At 41.9% G+C, this 17,752-nt stretch overlaps 13 non-coding genes and 2 pseudogenes across 13 annotated transcripts; all 15 read left to right on the forward strand.

Annotated features, from left to right (window-relative positions):
• Nucleotides 1–243: 243 nt before the first annotated feature.
• Nucleotides 244–407, forward strand: LOC135031041 (U1 spliceosomal RNA). Its single transcript, XR_010226911.1, has one exon. It is a non-coding gene; the product is annotated as a U1 spliceosomal RNA (small nuclear RNA).
• A 152-nt stretch (nucleotides 408–559) lies between these two features.
• Nucleotides 560–722, forward strand: LOC135031095 (U1 spliceosomal RNA). The gene has a single exon (XR_010226963.1). It is a non-coding gene; the product is annotated as a U1 spliceosomal RNA (small nuclear RNA).
• A 674-nt stretch (nucleotides 723–1,396) lies between these two features.
• LOC135031243 (U1 spliceosomal RNA) lies at nucleotides 1,397–1,560 on the forward strand. The gene has a single exon (XR_010227078.1). It is a non-coding gene; the product is annotated as a U1 spliceosomal RNA (small nuclear RNA).
• Nucleotides 1,561–1,712: 152 nt separating this feature from the next.
• Nucleotides 1,713–1,875, forward strand: LOC135031150 (U1 spliceosomal RNA). Its single transcript, XR_010226997.1, has one exon. It is a non-coding gene; the product is annotated as a U1 spliceosomal RNA (small nuclear RNA).
• A 674-nt stretch (nucleotides 1,876–2,549) lies between these two features.
• LOC135031058 (U1 spliceosomal RNA) lies at nucleotides 2,550–2,713 on the forward strand. Its single transcript, XR_010226928.1, has one exon. It is a non-coding gene; the product is annotated as a U1 spliceosomal RNA (small nuclear RNA).
• Nucleotides 2,714–2,865: 152 nt separating this feature from the next.
• LOC135031169 (U1 spliceosomal RNA) lies at nucleotides 2,866–3,028 on the forward strand. Its single transcript, XR_010227011.1, has one exon. It is a non-coding gene; the product is annotated as a U1 spliceosomal RNA (small nuclear RNA).
• A 670-nt stretch (nucleotides 3,029–3,698) lies between these two features.
• Nucleotides 3,699–3,862, forward strand: LOC135031249 (U1 spliceosomal RNA). The gene has a single exon (XR_010227084.1). It is a non-coding gene; the product is annotated as a U1 spliceosomal RNA (small nuclear RNA).
• Nucleotides 3,863–4,014: 152 nt separating this feature from the next.
• On the forward strand, nucleotides 4,015–4,177 carry LOC135031096 (U1 spliceosomal RNA). Its single transcript, XR_010226964.1, has one exon. It is a non-coding gene; the product is annotated as a U1 spliceosomal RNA (small nuclear RNA).
• A 674-nt stretch (nucleotides 4,178–4,851) lies between these two features.
• On the forward strand, nucleotides 4,852–5,015 carry LOC135031124 (U1 spliceosomal RNA). Its single transcript, XR_010226984.1, has one exon. It is a non-coding gene; the product is annotated as a U1 spliceosomal RNA (small nuclear RNA).
• A 152-nt stretch (nucleotides 5,016–5,167) lies between these two features.
• On the forward strand, nucleotides 5,168–5,330 carry LOC135031086 (U1 spliceosomal RNA). Its single transcript, XR_010226955.1, has one exon. It is a non-coding gene; the product is annotated as a U1 spliceosomal RNA (small nuclear RNA).
• Nucleotides 5,331–6,004: 674 nt separating this feature from the next.
• Nucleotides 6,005–6,168, forward strand: LOC135031059 (U1 spliceosomal RNA). The gene has a single exon (XR_010226929.1). It is a non-coding gene; the product is annotated as a U1 spliceosomal RNA (small nuclear RNA).
• Nucleotides 6,169–6,320: 152 nt separating this feature from the next.
• LOC135031146 (U1 spliceosomal RNA) lies at nucleotides 6,321–6,456 on the forward strand (annotated as a pseudogene).
• Nucleotides 6,457–7,154: 698 nt separating this feature from the next.
• Nucleotides 7,155–7,319, forward strand: LOC135031066 (U1 spliceosomal RNA). The gene has a single exon (XR_010226936.1). It is a non-coding gene; the product is annotated as a U1 spliceosomal RNA (small nuclear RNA).
• Nucleotides 7,320–7,471: 152 nt separating this feature from the next.
• LOC135031079 (U1 spliceosomal RNA) lies at nucleotides 7,472–7,634 on the forward strand. The gene has a single exon (XR_010226948.1). It is a non-coding gene; the product is annotated as a U1 spliceosomal RNA (small nuclear RNA).
• Nucleotides 7,635–8,308: 674 nt separating this feature from the next.
• LOC135031176 (U1 spliceosomal RNA) lies at nucleotides 8,309–8,487 on the forward strand (annotated as a pseudogene).
• Nucleotides 8,488–17,752: the final 9,265 nt, after the last annotated feature.

Raw genomic sequence — 17,752 nt, forward strand, 5'->3', positions numbered from 1 at the left:
GCAAATCCATCTGCTGCAGGCCTTCCCCCAGGAATGCTTGCACTAGTTGTTGCATTTGGTTTGTTGTTTGGGGGTGCTTCAGTATTAGGCAGCCTTCTGCCCTCACATGTTCATCTGAAAATATGTGTTCTCCCTGCAGTTGTTGTCCCCAGATGAGAGTTCCCTTGTGCTGCCTCAGTTGAATCTCCTTTACTTGACAGAGATGTGCCTGAGCAGCGGCCCTCCCCAGCCCTATCCCAAATCATACTTATTTTGCATAGGCGATACCATGGTCATGAAGATTGTTCTCCCAGGGTGAGGTTCATTCATTGCATTCTGGGTATGCTGACCCCTGTGTTTTCCCCAAATGTGGGAAACTCGACTGCATTATTTGTGGTAGTGGGGGACTGTGTTTGTGCTTTCCTCTGGCCAGCTCTGGAAAAAGTCAGATTTCTTTGTCTCAGATCTTCCTCTAGCCTTGTTCTTCTTTCGAGAGTTCCCTTGTGCTGCCTCAGTTGGATCTCTTTCACTTGACAGGGGGGTGCCCGAACAGCGACCCTCTCCAGCTCTAGCCCAACTCCTACTTACCTGCCAGGTGAGATACTATGATCATGAAGGTGCTTCTCCCAGGGCAAGGCTCACCCATTGCACTCTGGGTGTGCTGCCCCTGCGATTTCCCCAAATGTGGGAAACTTGACTGCATAATTTGTGTTTCCCTTGGTCGGCTCTCGTATAATTCAGATCTCTTTGTCTCAGGTCTCTCTCCAGCCTAGTTTGCTGTCTGTTTCCACTTCTCTTTTCTTCAGCCGCTCCCTTCTATACCCTTGTGCACTATCCTGACTTCTCCTCCCGTCTGCTTACTTTGTGCCTTCCAATGCACAATGCAAACTACAGGTAGTGCTGCAGGGCCCACACCCTTTTACTTGCCTTACAGAGCAGCTCTGGAGCTGTTACAGTGCCCAGCTGCTGCAAGAAATCAGCTTGAATGCTTCAGGGGATGGGGCATGGCCAACATGAGCCCCACACCAAAGGAGGGTGGAGGTGTTTAATGCGAACTAGGGGTCATCCAAGCAGCGCAAAAGGCCGCCATGCCCTGCACGCCCCTTTTCTCTTTTCATATGCAGATGAGGGTTGAAGCCAACTTTGACCCACTGCTTGGATGACATCACCGTATGCAAATCCGTCTTCTGCAGAACTTCCCCCAGGAATGCTTGCACTAGTTGTTGCATTTGGTTTGTTGTTTGGGGGTGCTTCAGTATTAGGCAGCCTTCTGCCCTCCCATGTTCATCTGAAAATATGTGTTCTCCCTGCAGTTGTTGTCCCCAGATGAGAGTTCCCTTGTGCTGCCTCAGTTAAATCTCCTTTACTTGACAGAGATGTGCATGAGCAGCGGCCCTCCCCAGCCCTATTCCAAATCATACTTATTTTGCATAGGAGATACCATGGTCATGAAGATTTTTCTCCCAGGGTGAGGTTCATTCATTGCATTTTGGGTATGCTGACCCCTGTGATTTCCCCAAATGTGGGAAACTCAGCTGCATTATTTGTGGTAGTGGGGGACTGTGTTTGTGCTTTCCTCTGGTCAGCTCTGGTAAAAGTCAGATTTCTTTGTCTCAGATTTTCCTCTAGCCTTGTTCTTCTTTCGAGAGTTCCCTTGTGCTGCCTTAGTTGGATCTCCTTCACTTTACAGGGGGGTACCCGAGCAGCGACCCTCCCCAGCTCTAGCCCAACTCCTACTTACCTGCCAGGTGAGATACTATGATCATGAAGGTGCTTCTCCCAGGGCAAGGCTAATCCATTGCACTCTGGGTGTGCTGCTCCTGCGATTTCCCCAAATGTGGGAAACTTGACTGTATAATTTGTGTTTCCCCTGGTCGGCTCTCGTATAATTCAGATCTCTTTGTCTCAGGTCTCTCTCCAGCCTAGTTTGCTGTCTGTTTCCACTTCTCTTTTCTTGAGCCGCTCCCTTCTATGCCCTTGCGCACTATCCTGACTTCTCCTCCTGTCTGCTTACTTTGTGCCTTCCAACGCACAATGCGAACTACAGGTAGTGCTGCAGGGCCCACACCCTTTTACTTGCCTTACAGAGCAGCTCTGGAGCTGTTACAGTGCCCAGCTGCTGCAAGAAATCAGCTTGAATGCTTCAGGGGCTGGGGCATAGCCAACATGAGCCCCACACCAAAGGAGGGTGGAGGTGTTTAATGCAAACTAGGGGTCAGCCAAGCGCCGCAAAAGGCCACCATGCCCTGCACGCCCCTTTTCTCTTTTCATATGCAGACGAGGGTTGAAGCCAACTTTGACCCACTGCTTGGATGACATCACCATATACAAATCCATCTGCGGCAGGCCTTCCCCCAGGAATGCTTGCACTAGTTGTTGCATTTGGTTTGTTGTTTGGGGGTGCTTCAGTATTAGGCAGTCTTCTGCCCTCCCATGTTCATCTGAAAATATATGTTCTCCCTGCAGTTGTTGTCCCAAGATGAGAGTTCCCTTGTGCTGCCTCAGTTGAATCTCCTTTACTTGACAGAGATGTTCATGAGCAGCGGCCCTCCCCAGCCCTATTCCAAATCATACTTATTTTGCATAGGAGATACCATGGTCATGAAGATTTTTCTCCCAGGGTGAGGTTCATTCATTGCATTTTGGGTATGCTGACCCCTGTGATTTCCCCAAATGTGGGAAACTTGACTGCATTATTTGTGGTAGTGGGAGACTGTGTTTGTGCTTTCCTCTGGTCAGCTCTGGTAAAAGTCAGATTTCTTTGTCTCAGATCTTCCTCTAGCCTTGTTCTTCTTTCAAGAGTTCCCTGGTGCTGCCTCAGTTGGATCTCCTTCACTTCACAGGGGGGAACCCGAGCAGCGACCCTCCCCAGCTCTAGCCCAACTCCTACTTACCTGCCAGGTGAGATACTATGATCAGGAAGGTGCTTCTCCCAGGGCAAGGCTCACCCAATGCACTCTGGGTGTGCTGCTCCTACGATTTCCCCAAATGTGGGACACTTGATTACATAATTTGTGTTTCCTCTGGTCGGCTCTCGTATAATTCAGATCTCTTTGTCTCAGGTCTCTCTCCAGCCTAGTTTGCTGTCTGTTTCCACTTCTCTTTTCTTGAGCCGCTCCCTTCTATGCCCTTGTGCACTATCCTGACTTCCCCGTCTGCTTACTTTGTGCCTTCCAACGCACAATGCAAACTACAGGTAGTGCTGCAGGGCCCACACCCTTTTACTTGCTTTACAGAGCAGCTCTGGAGCTGTTACAGTGACCAGCTGCTGCAAGAAATCAGCTTGAATGCTTCAGGGGCTGGGGCATAGCAAACATGAGCCCCACACCGAAGGAGGGTGGAGGTGTTTAATGCGAACTAGGGGTCATCCAAGCGCCGCAAAAGGCCGCCATGCCCTGCACACCCCTTTTTTATTTTCATATGCAGACGAGGGTTGAAGCCAACTTTGACCCACTGCTTGGATGACATCACCATATGCAAATCCGTCTGCTGCAGGCCTTCCCCCAGGAATGCTTGCACTAGTAGTTGCATTTGGTTTGTTGTTTGGGGGTGCTTCAGTATTAGGCAGCCTTCTGCCCTCCCATGTTCATCTGAAAATATGTGTTCTCCCTGCAGTTGTTGTCCCCAGATGAGAGTTCCCTTGTGCTGCCTCAGTTGAATCTCCTTTACTTGACAGAGATGTGCCTGAGCAGCGGCCCTCCCCAGCCCTATCCCAAATCATACTTATTTTGCATAGAAGATACCATGGTCATGAAGATTGTTCTCCCAGGGTGAGGTTCATTCATTGCACTCTGGGTATGCTGACCCCTGTGATTTCCCCAAATGTGGGAAACTCGACTGCATTATTTGTGGTAGTGGGGGACTGTGTTTGTGCTTTCCTCTGGCCAGCTCTGGAAAAAGTCAGATTTCTTTGTCTCAGATCTTCCTCTAGCCTTGTTCTTCTTTCGAGAGTTCCCTTGTGCTGCCTCAGTTGGATCTCTTTCACTTGACAGGGGGGTGCCCGAACAGCGACCCTCCCCAGCTCTAGCCCAACTCCTACTTACCTGCCAGGTGAGATACTATGATCATGAAGGTGCTTCTCCCAGGGCAAGGCTCACCCATTGCACTCTGGGTGTGCTGCCCCTGCGATTTCCCCAAATGTGGGAAACTTGACTGCATAATTTGTGTTTCCCTTGGTCGGCTCTCGTATAATTCAGATCTCTTTGTCTCAGGTCTCTCTCCAGCCTAGTTTGCTGTCTGTTTCCACTTCTCTTTTCTTCAACCGCTCCCTTCTATACCCTTGTGCACTATCCTGACTTCTCCTCCCGTCTGCTTACTTTGTGCCTTCCAATGCACAATGCAAACTACAGGTAGTGCTGCAGGGCCCACACCCTTTTACTTGCCTTACAGAGCAGCTCTGGAGCTGTTACAGTGCCCAGCTGCTGCAAGAAATCAGCTTGAATGCTTCAGGGGATGGGGCATGGCCAACATGAGCCCCACACCAAAGGAGGGTGGAGGTGTTTAATGCGAACTAGGGGTCATCCAAGCACCGCAAAAGGCCGCCATGCCCTGCACGCCCCTTTTCTCTTTTCATATGCAGATGAGGGTTGAAGCCAACTTTGACCCACTGCTTGGATGACATCACCGTATGCAAATCCGTCTTCTGCAGAACTTCCCCCAGGAATGCTTGCACTAGTTGTTGCATTTGGTTTGTTGTTTGGGGGTGCTTCAGTATTAGGCAGCCTTCTGCCCTCCCATGTTCATCTGAAAATATGTGTTCTCCCTGCAGTTGTTGTCCCCAGATGAGAGTTCCCTTGTGCTGCCTCAGTTAAATCTCCTTTACTTGACAGAGATGTGCATGAGCAGCGGCCCTCCCCATCCCTATTCCAAATCATACTTATTTTGCATAGGAGATACCATGGTCATGAAGATTTTTCTCCCAGGGTGAGGTTCATTCATTGCATTTTGGGTATGCTGACCCCTGTGATTTCCCCAAATGTGGGAAACTCAACTGCATTATTTGTGGTAGTGGGGGACTGTGTTTGTGCTTTCCTCTGGTCAGCTCTGGTAAAAGTCAGATTTCTTTGTCTCAGATTTTCCTCTAGCCTTGTTCTTCTTTCGAGAGTTCCCTTGTGCTGCCTTAGTTGGATCTCCTTCACTTTACAGGGGGGTACCCGAGCAGCGACCCTCCCCAGCTCTAGCCCAACTCCTACTTACCTGCCAGGTGAGATACTATGATCATGAAGGTGCTTCTCCCAGGGCAAGGCTCACCCATTGCACTCTGGGTGTGCTGCTCCTGCGATTTCCCCAAATGTGGGAAACTTGACTGTATAATTTGTGTTTCCCCTGGTCGGCTCTCGTATAATTCAGATCTCTTTGTCTCAGGTCTCTCTCCAGCCTAGTTTGCTGTCTGTTTCCACTTCTCTTTTCTTGAGCCGCTCCCTTCTATGCCCTTGCGCACTATCCTGACTTCTCCTCCTGTCTGCTTACTTTGTGCCTTCCAACGCACAATGCGAACTACAGGTAGTGCTGCAGGGCCCACACCCTTTTACTTGCCTTACAGAGCAGCTCTGGAGCTGTTACAGTGCCCAGCTGCTGCAAGAAATCAGCTTGAATGCTTCAGGGGCTGGGGCATAGCCAACATGAGCCCCACACCAAAGGAGGGTGGAGGTGTTTAATGCAAACTAGGGGTCAGCCAAGCGCCGCAAAAGGCCACCATGCCCTGCACGCCCCTTTTCTCTTTTCATATGCAGACGAGGGTTGAAGCCAACTTTGACCCACTGCTTGGATGACATCACCATATGCAAATCCATCTGCGGCAGGCCTTCCCCCAGGAATGCTTGCACTAGTTGTTGCATTTGGTTTGTTGTTTGGGGGTGCTTCAGTATTAGGCAGTTTTCTGCCCTCCCATGTTCATCTGAAAATATATGTTCTCCCTGCAGTTGTTGTCCCAAGATGAGAGTTCCCTTGTGCTGCCTCAGTTGAATCTCCTTTACTTGACAGAGATGTGCATGAGCAGCGGCCCTCCCCAGCCCTATTCCAAATCATACTTATTTTGCATAGGAGATACCATGGTCATGAAGATTTTTCTCCCAGGGTGAGGTTCATTCATTGCATTTTGGGTATGCTGACCCCTGTGATTTCCCCAAATGTGGGAAACTTGACTGCATTATTTGTGGTAGTGGGAGACTGTGTTTGTGCTTTCCTCTGGTCAGCTCTGGTAAAAGTCAGATTTCTTTGTCTCAGATCTTCCTCTAGCCTTGTTCTTCTTTCGAGAGTTCCCTGGTGCTGCCTCAGTTGGATCTCCTTCACTTCACAGGGGGGAACCCGAGCAGCGACCCTCCCCAGCTCTAGCCCAACTCCTACTTACCTGCCAGGTGAGATACTATGATCATGAAGGTGCTTCTCCCAGGGCAAGGCTCAACCATTGCACTCTGGGTGTGCTGCTCCTGCGATTTCCCCAAATGTGGGAAACTTGACTGCATAATTTGTGTTTCCCCTCGTCGGCTCTCGTATAATTCAGATCTCTTTGTCTCAGGTCTCTCTCCAGCCTAGTTTGCTGTCTGTTTCCACTTCTCTTTTCTTGAGCCGCTCCCTTCTATGCCCTTGCGCACTATCCTGACTTCTCCCGTCTGCTTACTTCGTGCCTTCCAACGCACAATGCGAACTACAGGTAGTGCTGCAGGGCCCACACCCTTTTACTTGCCTTACAGAGTAGCTCTGGAGCAGTTACAGTGCCCAGCTGCTGCAAGAAATCAGCTTGAATGCTTCAGGGGCTGGGGCATAGCCAACATGAGCCCCACACCGAAGGAGGGTGGAGGTGTGTAATGCGAACTAGGGGTCATCCAAGCGCTGCAAAAGGCCGCCATGCCCTGCACGCCCCTTTTCTCTTTTCATATGCAGACGAGGGTTGAAGCCAACTTTGACCCACTGCTTGGATGACATCACCATATGCAAATCCATCTGCTGCAGGCCTTCCCCCAGGAATGCTTGCACTAGTTGTTGCATTTGGTTTGTTGTTTGGGGGTGCTTCAGTATTAGGCAGCCTTCTGCCCTCACATGTTCATCTGAAAATATGTGTTCTCCCTGCAGTTGTTGTCCCCAGATGAGAGTTCCCTTGTGCTGCCTCAGTTGAATCTCCTTTACTTGACAGAGATGTGCCTGAGCAGCGGCCCTCCCCAGCCCTATCCCAAATTATACTTATTTTGCATAGGCGATACCATGGTCATGAAGATTGTTCTCCCAAGGTGAGGTTCATTCATTGCATTCTGGGTATGCTGACCCCCTGTGATTTCCCCAAATGTGGGAAACTCGACTGCATTATTTGTGGTAGTGGGGGACTGTGTTTGTGCTTTCCTCTGGTCAGCTCTGGAAAAAGTCAGATTTCTTTGTCTCAGATATTCCTCTAGCCTTGTTCTTCTTTCGAGAGTTCCCTTGTGCTGCCTCAGTTGGATCTCTTTCACTTGACAGGGGGGTGCCCGAACAGCGACCCTCCCCAGCTCTAGCCCAACTCCTACTTACCTGCCAGGTGAGATACTATGATCATGAAGGTGCTTCTCCCAGGGCAAGGCTCACCCATTGCACTCTGGGTGTGCTGCCCCTGCGATTTCCCCAAATGTGGGAAACTTGACTGCATAATTTGTGTTTCCCCTGGTCGGCTCTCGTATAATTCAGATCTCTTTGTCTCAGGTCTCTCTCCAGCCTAGTTTGCTGTCTGTTTCCACTTCTCTTTTCTTGAGCCGCTCCCTTCTATGCCCTTGCGCACTATCCTGACTTCTCCTCCTGTCTGCTTACTTTGTGCCTTCCAACGCACAATGCGATCTACAGGTAGTGCTGCAGGGCCCAGACCCTTTTACTTGCCTTACAGAGCAGCTCTGGAGCTGTTACAGTGCCCAGCTGCTGCAAGAAATCAGCTTGAATGCTTCAGGGGCTGGGGCATAGCCAACATGAGCCCCACACCAAAGGAGGGTGGAGGTGTTTAATGCAAACTAGGGGTCAGCCAAGCGCCGCAAAAGGCCACCATGCCCTGCACGCCCCTTTTGTCTTTTCATATGCAGATGAGGGTTGAAGCCAACTTTGACCCACTGCTTGGATGACATCACCATATGCAAATCCATCTGCGGCAGGCCTTCCCCCAGGAATGCTTGCACTAGTTGTTGCATTTGGTTTGTTGTTTGGGGGTGCTTCAGTATTAGGCAGCCTTCTGCCCTCCCATGTTCATCTGAAAATATATGTTCTCCCTGCAGTTGTTGTCCCAAGATGAGAGTTCCCTTGTGCTGCCTCAGTTGAATCTCCTTTACTTGACAGAGATGTGCCTGAGCAGCGGCCCTCCCCAGCCCTATCCCAAATCATACTTATTTTGCATAGGAGATACCATGGTCATGAAGACTGTTCTCCCAGGGTGCGGTTCATTCATTGCATTCTGGGTATGCTGACCTCTGTGATTTCCCCAAATGTGGGAAACTCGACTGCATTATTTAATGCGAACTAGGGGTCATCCAAGCACCGCAAAAGGCCGCCATGCCCTGCATACCCCTTTTCTCTTTTCATAAGCAGACGAGGTTTGAAGCCAACTTTGACCCAATGCTTGGATGACATCACTTGCTGCCTTTCCAATGAAGCAAGTTTAATTTAATAATAGGTGAAAAACCATCCCTACAAAGGTGTTAATCAGATACTTGGCTTTGTGGACACTTTTCAGAGCACAAATTTGTTAGCATAAAAATAAAGCCAGAAAATGAAGAGCTGTTTAATCACTCAATTGGATTTTTCTGCCAGCATATTTCTTTTTCTCTGCAACCCACTGCTAAATTGTGCTTCCTAGCTGTTTTTATAAAATCACTGAATCAAATCTAACTCTGATTACATCAGAGAAGGCCTGGTACCCTACACCATAACAGGGGGTTTGAAATTTTGACTTGTCTACTTAAAGATCACCAAAATCTGATAACAAGGTCAATTAAGTCCCTGGGTGGGATTGAACCACCAACCTTTTGGTTAATAGCCTTACACACTAACTGATTGCGCCACAGCGACACTTTGCAAAAGTACATACTGACAAAGGCTAATAAGCATTCATCTAGAACGATTCCTAGAAACATTTTAAAAAGTCAATAATGTGGAGAGTTTTTGTAAGATGTTTCTTCCATCAACCAATGAAGAAACACATTGGTACATTCCCATGATGAGTGAGTGCTTCAGGATCTTTTGCACTTACATGTGCAGCAGAGTACTGTAATGGAAGCATGCTGGGTCCATAACCCAGAGGTAGGCATATTGAAACTATCCTCTGCTATATGCATTTTTTTTTGTTAATTAAAGTAATCCAAAACTGGGATTGATATTTTTGCTCTTTTATTTTTACTTAAAGTACAATAACTTTTACCATTTTAATTTGTTTTAATAGTATATTGACAGTATTGTTTTCTTTCAAAAATCCAATTAATTTTCTTTACCCGATTATTAAAATGGTAATTGACAAAAACAAACTACATTGTCACCAGAAGAGCAATACAAAATGTACAAGTGATATATTAAAATCATCTTTCCAGCTTGAATTTCAATGATGCATTGGGGCAACGAATTTGTGAGAAACATCTTCACCCTTAAATAAAGATTTTCTTAATTCCTTACCTGTGTGCTAATTAGATATCACCTTGTTTTCACATTAAACAGACTTCCACATGAGAAAACAGCAAAGATGCAGTGGCGTTAATGTTTCCTGGTGTCAACCTGTATTATTTCCGTAGATATTGAAATGAGGATGCATCTTGCTGCCTTTCCAATGAAGCAAGTTTAATTTAGTAATAGGTGAAAAACCATCCCTACAAAGATGTTAATCAGATACTTGGCTTTGTGGACACTTTTCAGAGAACAAATTTGTAATCATAAAAATAAAGCCAGAAAATGAAGAGCTGTTTAATCACTCAATTGGATTTTTCTGCCAGCATTTTTCTTTTTCTCTGCAACCCACTGCTAAATTGTGCTTCCTAGCTGTTTTTTTATAAAATCACTTAATCAAATCTAACTCTGATTACATCAGAGAAGGCCAGGTACCCTATACCATAAGAGGGGGTTTGCAATTTTGACTTGTCTACTTAAATATCACCAAAATGTGATCACAAGGTCAATTACGTCCCTGGGTGGGATTGAACCACCAACCTTTTGATAAATAGCTGAACACACTAACCGATTGCGCCACAGAGACACTTTGCAAAAAGCACATACTGACAAAGACTAATAAGCATTCATCTAGAACGTTTCCTAGAAAAACTTTAAAAAGTCAATAATCTGGAGAGTTTTTGTAAGATGTTTCTTCCAGCAACCAATGAAGAAACACATTAGTACTTTCGCATGATGAGTGAGTGCTTCAGGATCTCTTGCACTTACATGTGCAGCAGAGTACTGCAATGGAAGCATGCTGGGCCCATAACCCAGAGGTAGGCAGATTGAAACTATCCTTTGCTATATGAATTTTTTTTTTTGTTCATTAAAGTAATCCAAAACTGGGATTGATATTTTAGCTTTTATTTTTACTTAAAGTACAATAACTTTTACCATTTTAATTTGTTTTAATAGTATATTGACAGTATTGTTTTCTTTCAAAAATCCACTTAATTTTCTTTACCCTATTATTAAAATGGTAATTGACAAAAACAAACTACATTGTCACCATAAGAGCAATACAAAATGTACAAGTGATATATTAAAATCATCTTTCCAGCTTGAATTTCAATGATGCATTGGGGCAACGATTTTGTGAGAAACATCTTCACCCTTAAATAAAGATTTTCTTAATTCCTTACCTGTGTGCTAATTAGATATCACCTTGTTTTCACATTAAACAGACTTCCACATGAGAAAGCAGCAAGGATGCAGTGGCGTTAATGTTTCCTGGTGTCAACCTGTATTATTTCAGTAGATATTGAAATGAGGATGCATCTTGCTGCCTTTCCAATGAAGCAAGTTTAATTTAGTAATAGGTGAAAAACCATCCCTACAAATATGTTAATCAGATACTTGGCTTTGTGGACACTTTTCAGAGAACAAATTAGTTAGCATAAAAATAAAGCCAGAAAATGAAGAGCTGTTTAATCACTCAATTGGATTTTTCTGCCAGCATATTTCTTTTTCTCTGCAACCCACTGCCAAATTGTGCTTCCTAGCTGTTTTTATAAAATCACTGAATCAAATCTAACTCTGATTACATCAGAGAAGGCCAGGTACCCTACACCATAACAGGGGGTTTGAAATTTTGACTTGTCTACTTAAAGATCACCAAAATCTGATAACAAGGTCAATTAAATCCCTGGGTGGGATTAAACAACCAACCTTTTGGTTAATAGCCTTACACACTAACTGATTGCGCCACAGCTACACTTAGCAAAAGTACATACTGACAAAGGCTAATAAGCATTCATCTAGAACAATTCCTAGAAACATTTTAAAAAGTCAATAATGTGGAGAGTTTTTGTAAGATGTTTCTTCCATCAACCAATGAAGAAACACATTGGTACTTTCCCATGATAAGTGAGTGCTTCAGGACCTCTTGCACTTACATGTGCAGCAGAGTACTGTAATGGAAGCATGCTGGGTCCATAACCCAGAGGTAGGCAGATTGAAACTATCCTCTGCTATATGCATTTTTTTTTGTTAATTAAAGTAATCCAAAACTGGGATTGATATTTTTGCTCTTTTATTTTTACTTAAAGTACAATAACTTTTACCATTTTAATTTGTTTTAATAGTATATTGACAGTATTGTTTTCTTTCAAAAATCCACTTAATTTTCTTTACCCGATTATTAAAATGGTAATTGACAAAAACAAACTACATTGTCACCAGAAGAGCAATACAAAATGTACAAGTGATATATTAAAATCATCTTTCCAGCTTGAATTTCAACGATGCATTGGGGCAACGATTTTGTGAGAAACATCTTCACCCTTAAATAAAGATTTTCTTAATTCCTTACCTGTGTGCTAATTAGATATCACCTTGTTTTCACATTAAACAGACTTCCACATGCGAAAGCAGCAAGGATGCAGTGGCGTTAATGTTTCCTGGTGTCAACCTGTATTATTTCAGTAGACATTGAAATGAAGATGCATCTTGCTGCCTTTCCAATGAAGCAAGTTTAATTTAGTAATAGGTGAAAAACCATCCCTACAAAGGTGTTAATCAGAGACTTGGCTTTGTGGACACTTTTCAGAGAACAAATTTGTTAGTATAAAAATAAAGCCAGAAAATGAAGAGCTGTTTAATCACTCAATTGGATTTTTCTGCCAGCATATTTCTTTTTCTCTGCAACCCACTGCTAAATTGTTCTTCCTAGCTGTTTTTATAAAATCACTGAATCAAATCTAACTCTGATTACATTAGAGAAGGCCAGGTACCCTACACCATAACAGGGGGTTTGAAATTTTGACTTGTCTACTTAAAGATCACCAAAATCTGATAACAAGGTCAATTAAGTCCCTGGGTGGGATTGAACCACCAACCTTTTGGTTAATAGCCTTACACACTAACTGATTGCGCCAAAACGACACTTTGCAAAAGAACATACTGACAAAGGCTAATAAGCATTCATCTAGAACGATTCCTAGAAACATTTTAAAAAGTCAATAATGTGGAGAGTTTTTGTAAGATGTTTCTTCCATCAACCAATGAAGAAACACATTGGTACTTTCCCATGATGAGTGAGTGCTTCAGGATCTCTTGCACTTACATGTGCAGCAGAGTACTGTAATGGAAGCATGCTGGGTCCATAACCCAGAGGTAGGCAGATTGAAACTATCCTCTGCTATATGCATTTTTTTTTGTTAATTAAAGTAATCCAAAACTGGGATTGATATTTTTGCTCTTTTATTTTTACTTAAAGTACAATAACTTTTACCATTTTAATTTGTTTTAATAGTATATTGACAGTATTGTTTTCTTTCAAAAATCCAATTAATTTTCTTTACCCGATTATTAAAATGGTAATTGACAAAAACAAACTACATTGTCACCAGAAGAGCAATACAAAATGTACAAGTGATATATTAAAATCATCTTTCCAGCTTGAATTTCAATGATGCATTGGGGCAACGATTTTGTGAGAAACATCTTCACCCTTAAATAAAGATGTTCTTAATTCCTTACCTGTGTACTAATTAGATATCACCTTGTTTTCACATTAAACAGACTTCCACATGAGAAAACAGCAAAGATGCAGTGGCGTTAATGTTTCCTGGTGTCAACCTGTATTATTTCCGTAGATATTGAAATGAGGATGCATCTTGCTGCCTTTCCAATGAAGCAAGTTTAATTTAGTAATAGGTGAAAAACCATCCCTACAAAGGTGTTAATCAGAGACTTGGCTTTGTGGACACTTTTCAGAGAACAAATTTGTTATCATAAAAATAAAGCCAGAAAATGAAGAGCTGTTTAATCACTCAATTGGATTTTTCTGCCAGCATTTTTCTTTTTCTCTGCAACCCACTGCTAAATTGTGCTTCCTAGCTGTTTTTTTTATAAAATCACTTAATCAAATCTAACTCTGATTACATCAGAGAAGGCCAGGTACCCTACACCATAAGAGAGGGTTTGCAATTTTGACTTGTCTACTTAAATATTACCAAAATCTGATCACAAGGTCAATTACGTCCCTGGATGGGATTGAACCACCAACCTTTTGATTAATAGCTGAACACACTAACCGATTGCGCCACAGAGACACGTTGCGAAAAGTACACACTGACAAAGACTAATAAGCATTCATCTAGAACGTTTCCTAGAAAAACTTTAAAAAGTCAATAATCTGGAGAGTTTTTGTAAGATGTTTCTTCCAGCAACAAATGAAGAAACACATTGTTACTTTCGCATGATGAGTGAGTGCTTCAGGATCTCTTGCACTTACATGTGCAGCAGAGTACTGCAATGGAAGCATGCTGGGCCCATAACCCAGAGGTAGGCAGATTGAAACTATCCTTTGCTATATGCATTTTTTTTTGTTCATTAAAGTAATCCAAAACTGGGATTGATATTTTAGCTTTTATTTTTACTTAAAGTACAATAACTTTTACCATTTTAATTTGTTTTAATAGTATATTGACAGTATTGTTTTCTTTCAAAAATCCAATTAATTTTCTTTACCCGATTATTAAAATGGTAATTGACAAAAACAAACTACATTGTCACCAGAAGAGCAATACAAAATGTACAAGTGATATATTAAAATCATCTTTCCAGCTTGAATTTCAATGATGCATTGGGGCAACGATATTGTGAGAAACATCTTCACCCTTAAATAAAGATTTTCTTAATTCCTTACCTGTGTGCTAATTAGATATCACCTTGTTTTCACATTAAACAGACTTCCACATGAGAAAGCAGCAAGGATGCAGTGGCGTTAATGTTTCCTGGTGTCAACCTGTATTATTTCAGTAGATATTGAAATGAGGATGCATCTTGCTGCCTTTCCAATGAAGCAAGTTTAATTTAGTAATAGGTGAAAAACCATCCCTACAAATATGTTAATCAGATACTTGGCTTTGTGGACACTTTTCAGAGAACAAATTAGTTAGCATAAAAATAAAGCCAGAAAATGAAGAGCTGTTTAATCACTCAATTGGATTTTTCTGCCAGCATATTTCTTTTTCTCTGCAACCCACTGCCAAATTGTGCTTCCTAGCTGTTTTTATAAAATCACTGAATCAAATCTAACTCTGATTACATCAGAGAAGGCCAGGTACCCTACACCATAACAGGGGGTTTGAAATTTTGACTTGTCTACTTAAAGATCACCAAAATCTGATAACAAGGTCAATTAAATCCCTGGGTGGGATTAAACAACCAACCTTTTGGTTAATAGCCTTACACACTAACTGATTGCGCCACAGCTACACTTAGCAAAAGTACATACTGACAAAGGCTAATAAGCATTCATCTAGAACGATTCCTAGAAACATTTTAAAAAGTCAATAATGTGGAGAGTTTTTGTAAGATGTTTCTTCCATCAATGAAGAAACACATTGGTACTTTCCCATGATGAGTGAGTGCTTCAGGATCTCTTGCACTTACATGTGCAGCAGAGTACTGTAATGGAAGCATGCTGGGTCCATAACCCAGAGGTAGGCAGATTGAAACTATCCTCTGCTATATGCATTTTTTTTTGTTAATTAAAGTAATCCAAAACTGGGATTGATATTTTTGCTCTTTTATTTTTACTTAAAGTACAATAACTTTTACCATTTTAATTTGTTTTAATAGTATATTGACAGTATTGTTTTCTTTCAAAAATCCAATTAATTTTCTTTACCCGATTATTAAAATGGTAATTGACAAAAACAAACTACATTGTCACCAGAAGAGCAATACAAAATGTACAAGTGATATATTAAAATCATCTTTCCAGCTTGAATTTCAATGATGCATTGGGGCAACGATTTTGTGAGAAACATCTTCACCCTTAAATAAAGATGTTCTTAATTCCTTACCTGTGTGCTAATTAGATATCACCTTGTTTTCACATTAAACAGACTTCCACATGAGAAAACAGCAAAGATGCAGTGGCGTTAATGTTTCCTGGTGTCAACCTGTATTATTTCCGTAGATATTGAAATGAGGATGCATCTTGCTGCCTTTCCAATGAAGCAAGTTTAATTTAGTAATAGGTGAAAAACCATCCCTACAAAGGTGTTAATCAGAGACTTGGCTTTGTGGACACTTTTCAGAGAACAAATTTGTTATCATAAAAATAAAGCCAGAAAATGAAGAGCTGTTTAATCACTCAATTGGATTTTTCTGCCAGCATTTTTCTTTTTCTCTGCAACCCACTGCTAAATTGTGCTTCCTAGCTGTTTTTTTTATAAAATCACTTAATCAAATCTAACTCTGATTACATCAGAGAAGGCCAGGTACCCTACACCATAAGAGAGGGTTTGCAATTTTGACTTGTCTACTTAAATATTACCAAAATCTGATCACAAGGTCAATTACGTCCCTGGATGGGATTGAACCACCAACCTTTTGATTAATAGCTGAACACACTAACCGATTGCGCCACAGAGACACTTTGCGAAAAGTACACACTGACAAAGACTAATAAGCATTCATCTAGAACGTTTCCTAGAAAAACTTTAAAAAGTCAATAATCTGGAGAGTTTTTGTAAGATGTTTCTTCCAGCAACAAATGAAGAAACACATTGTTACTTTCGCATGATGAGTGAGTGCTTCAGGATCTCTTGCACTTACATGTGCAGCAGAGTACTGCAATGGAAGCATGGTGGGCCCATAACCCAGAGGTAGGCAGATTGAAACTATCCTTTGCTATATGCATTTTTTTTTTGTTCATTAAAGTAATCCAAAACTGGGATTGATATTTTAGCTTTTATTTTTACTTAAAGTACAATAACTTTTACCATTTTAATTTGTTTTAATAGTATATTGACAGTATTGTTTTCTTTCAAAAATCCAATTAATTTTCTTTACCCGATTATTAAAATGGTAATTGACAAAAACAAACTACATTGTCACCAGAAGAGCAATACAAAATGTACAAGTGATATATTAAAATCATCTTTCCAGCTTGAATTTCAATGATGCATTGGGGCAACGATTTTGTGAGAAACATCTTCACCCTTAAATAAAGATTTTCTTAATTCCTTACCTGTGTGCTAATTAGATATCACCTTGTTTTCACATTAAACAGACTTCCACATGAGAAAGCAGCAAGGATGCAGTGGCGTTAATGTTTCCTGGTATCAACCTGTATTATTTCAGTAGATATTGAAATGAGGATGCATCTTGCTGCCTTTCCAATGAAGCAAGTTTAATTTAGTAATAGGTGAAAAACCATCCCTACAAATATGTTAATCAGATACTTGGCTTTGTGGACACTTTTCAGAGAACAAATTCGTTAGCATAAAAATAAAGCCAGAAAATGAAGAGCTGTTTAATCACTCAATTGGATTTTTCTGCCAGCATATTTCTTTTTCTCTGCAACCCACTGCTAAATTGTGCTTCCTAGCTGTTTTTTTTATAAAATCACTGATTCAAATCTAACTCTGATTACATCAGAGTAGGCCAGGTACCCTACACCATAAGAAGGGGGTTTGAAATTTTGACTTGTCTACTTAAAGATCACCAAAATCTGATAACAAGGTCAATTACATCCCTGGGTGGGATTGAACCACCAACCCTTTGATTAATAACCAAACACACTAACAGATTGCGCCACAGAGACACTTTACAAACGTACATACTGACAAAGGCTAATAAGCATTCATCTAGAACGTTTCCTAGAAAAACTTTAAAAAGTCAATAATCTGGAGAGTTTTTGTAAGATGTTTCTTCCATCAACCAACGAAGAAACACATTGGTACTTTCCCATGATGAGTGAGTGCTTCAGGATCTCTTGCACTTACATGTGCAGCAGAGTACTGCAATGGAAGCATGCTGGGCCCATAACCCAGAGGTAGGCAGATTGAAACTATCCTTTGCTATATGAATTTTTTTTTTTGTTCATTAAAGTAATCCAAAACTGGGATTGATATTTTCGCTTTTATTTTTACTTAAAGTACAATAACTTTTACCATTTTAATTTGTTTTAATAGTATATTGACAGTATTGTTTTCTTTCAAAAATCCACTTAATTTTCTTTACCCTATTATTAAAATGGTAATTGACAAAAACAAACTACATTGTCACCATAAGAGCAATACAAAATGTACAAGTGATATATTAAAATCATCTTTCCAGCTTGAATTTCAATGATGCATTGGGGCAACGATTTTGTGAGAAACACCTTCAC

The sequence above is a fragment of the Pseudophryne corroboree genome, unplaced genomic scaffold, assembly GCF_028390025.1.
Source record: "Pseudophryne corroboree isolate aPseCor3 unplaced genomic scaffold, aPseCor3.hap2 scaffold_512, whole genome shotgun sequence".
In the NCBI taxonomy this organism is placed as follows: domain Eukaryota; kingdom Metazoa; phylum Chordata; class Amphibia; order Anura; family Myobatrachidae; genus Pseudophryne; species Pseudophryne corroboree.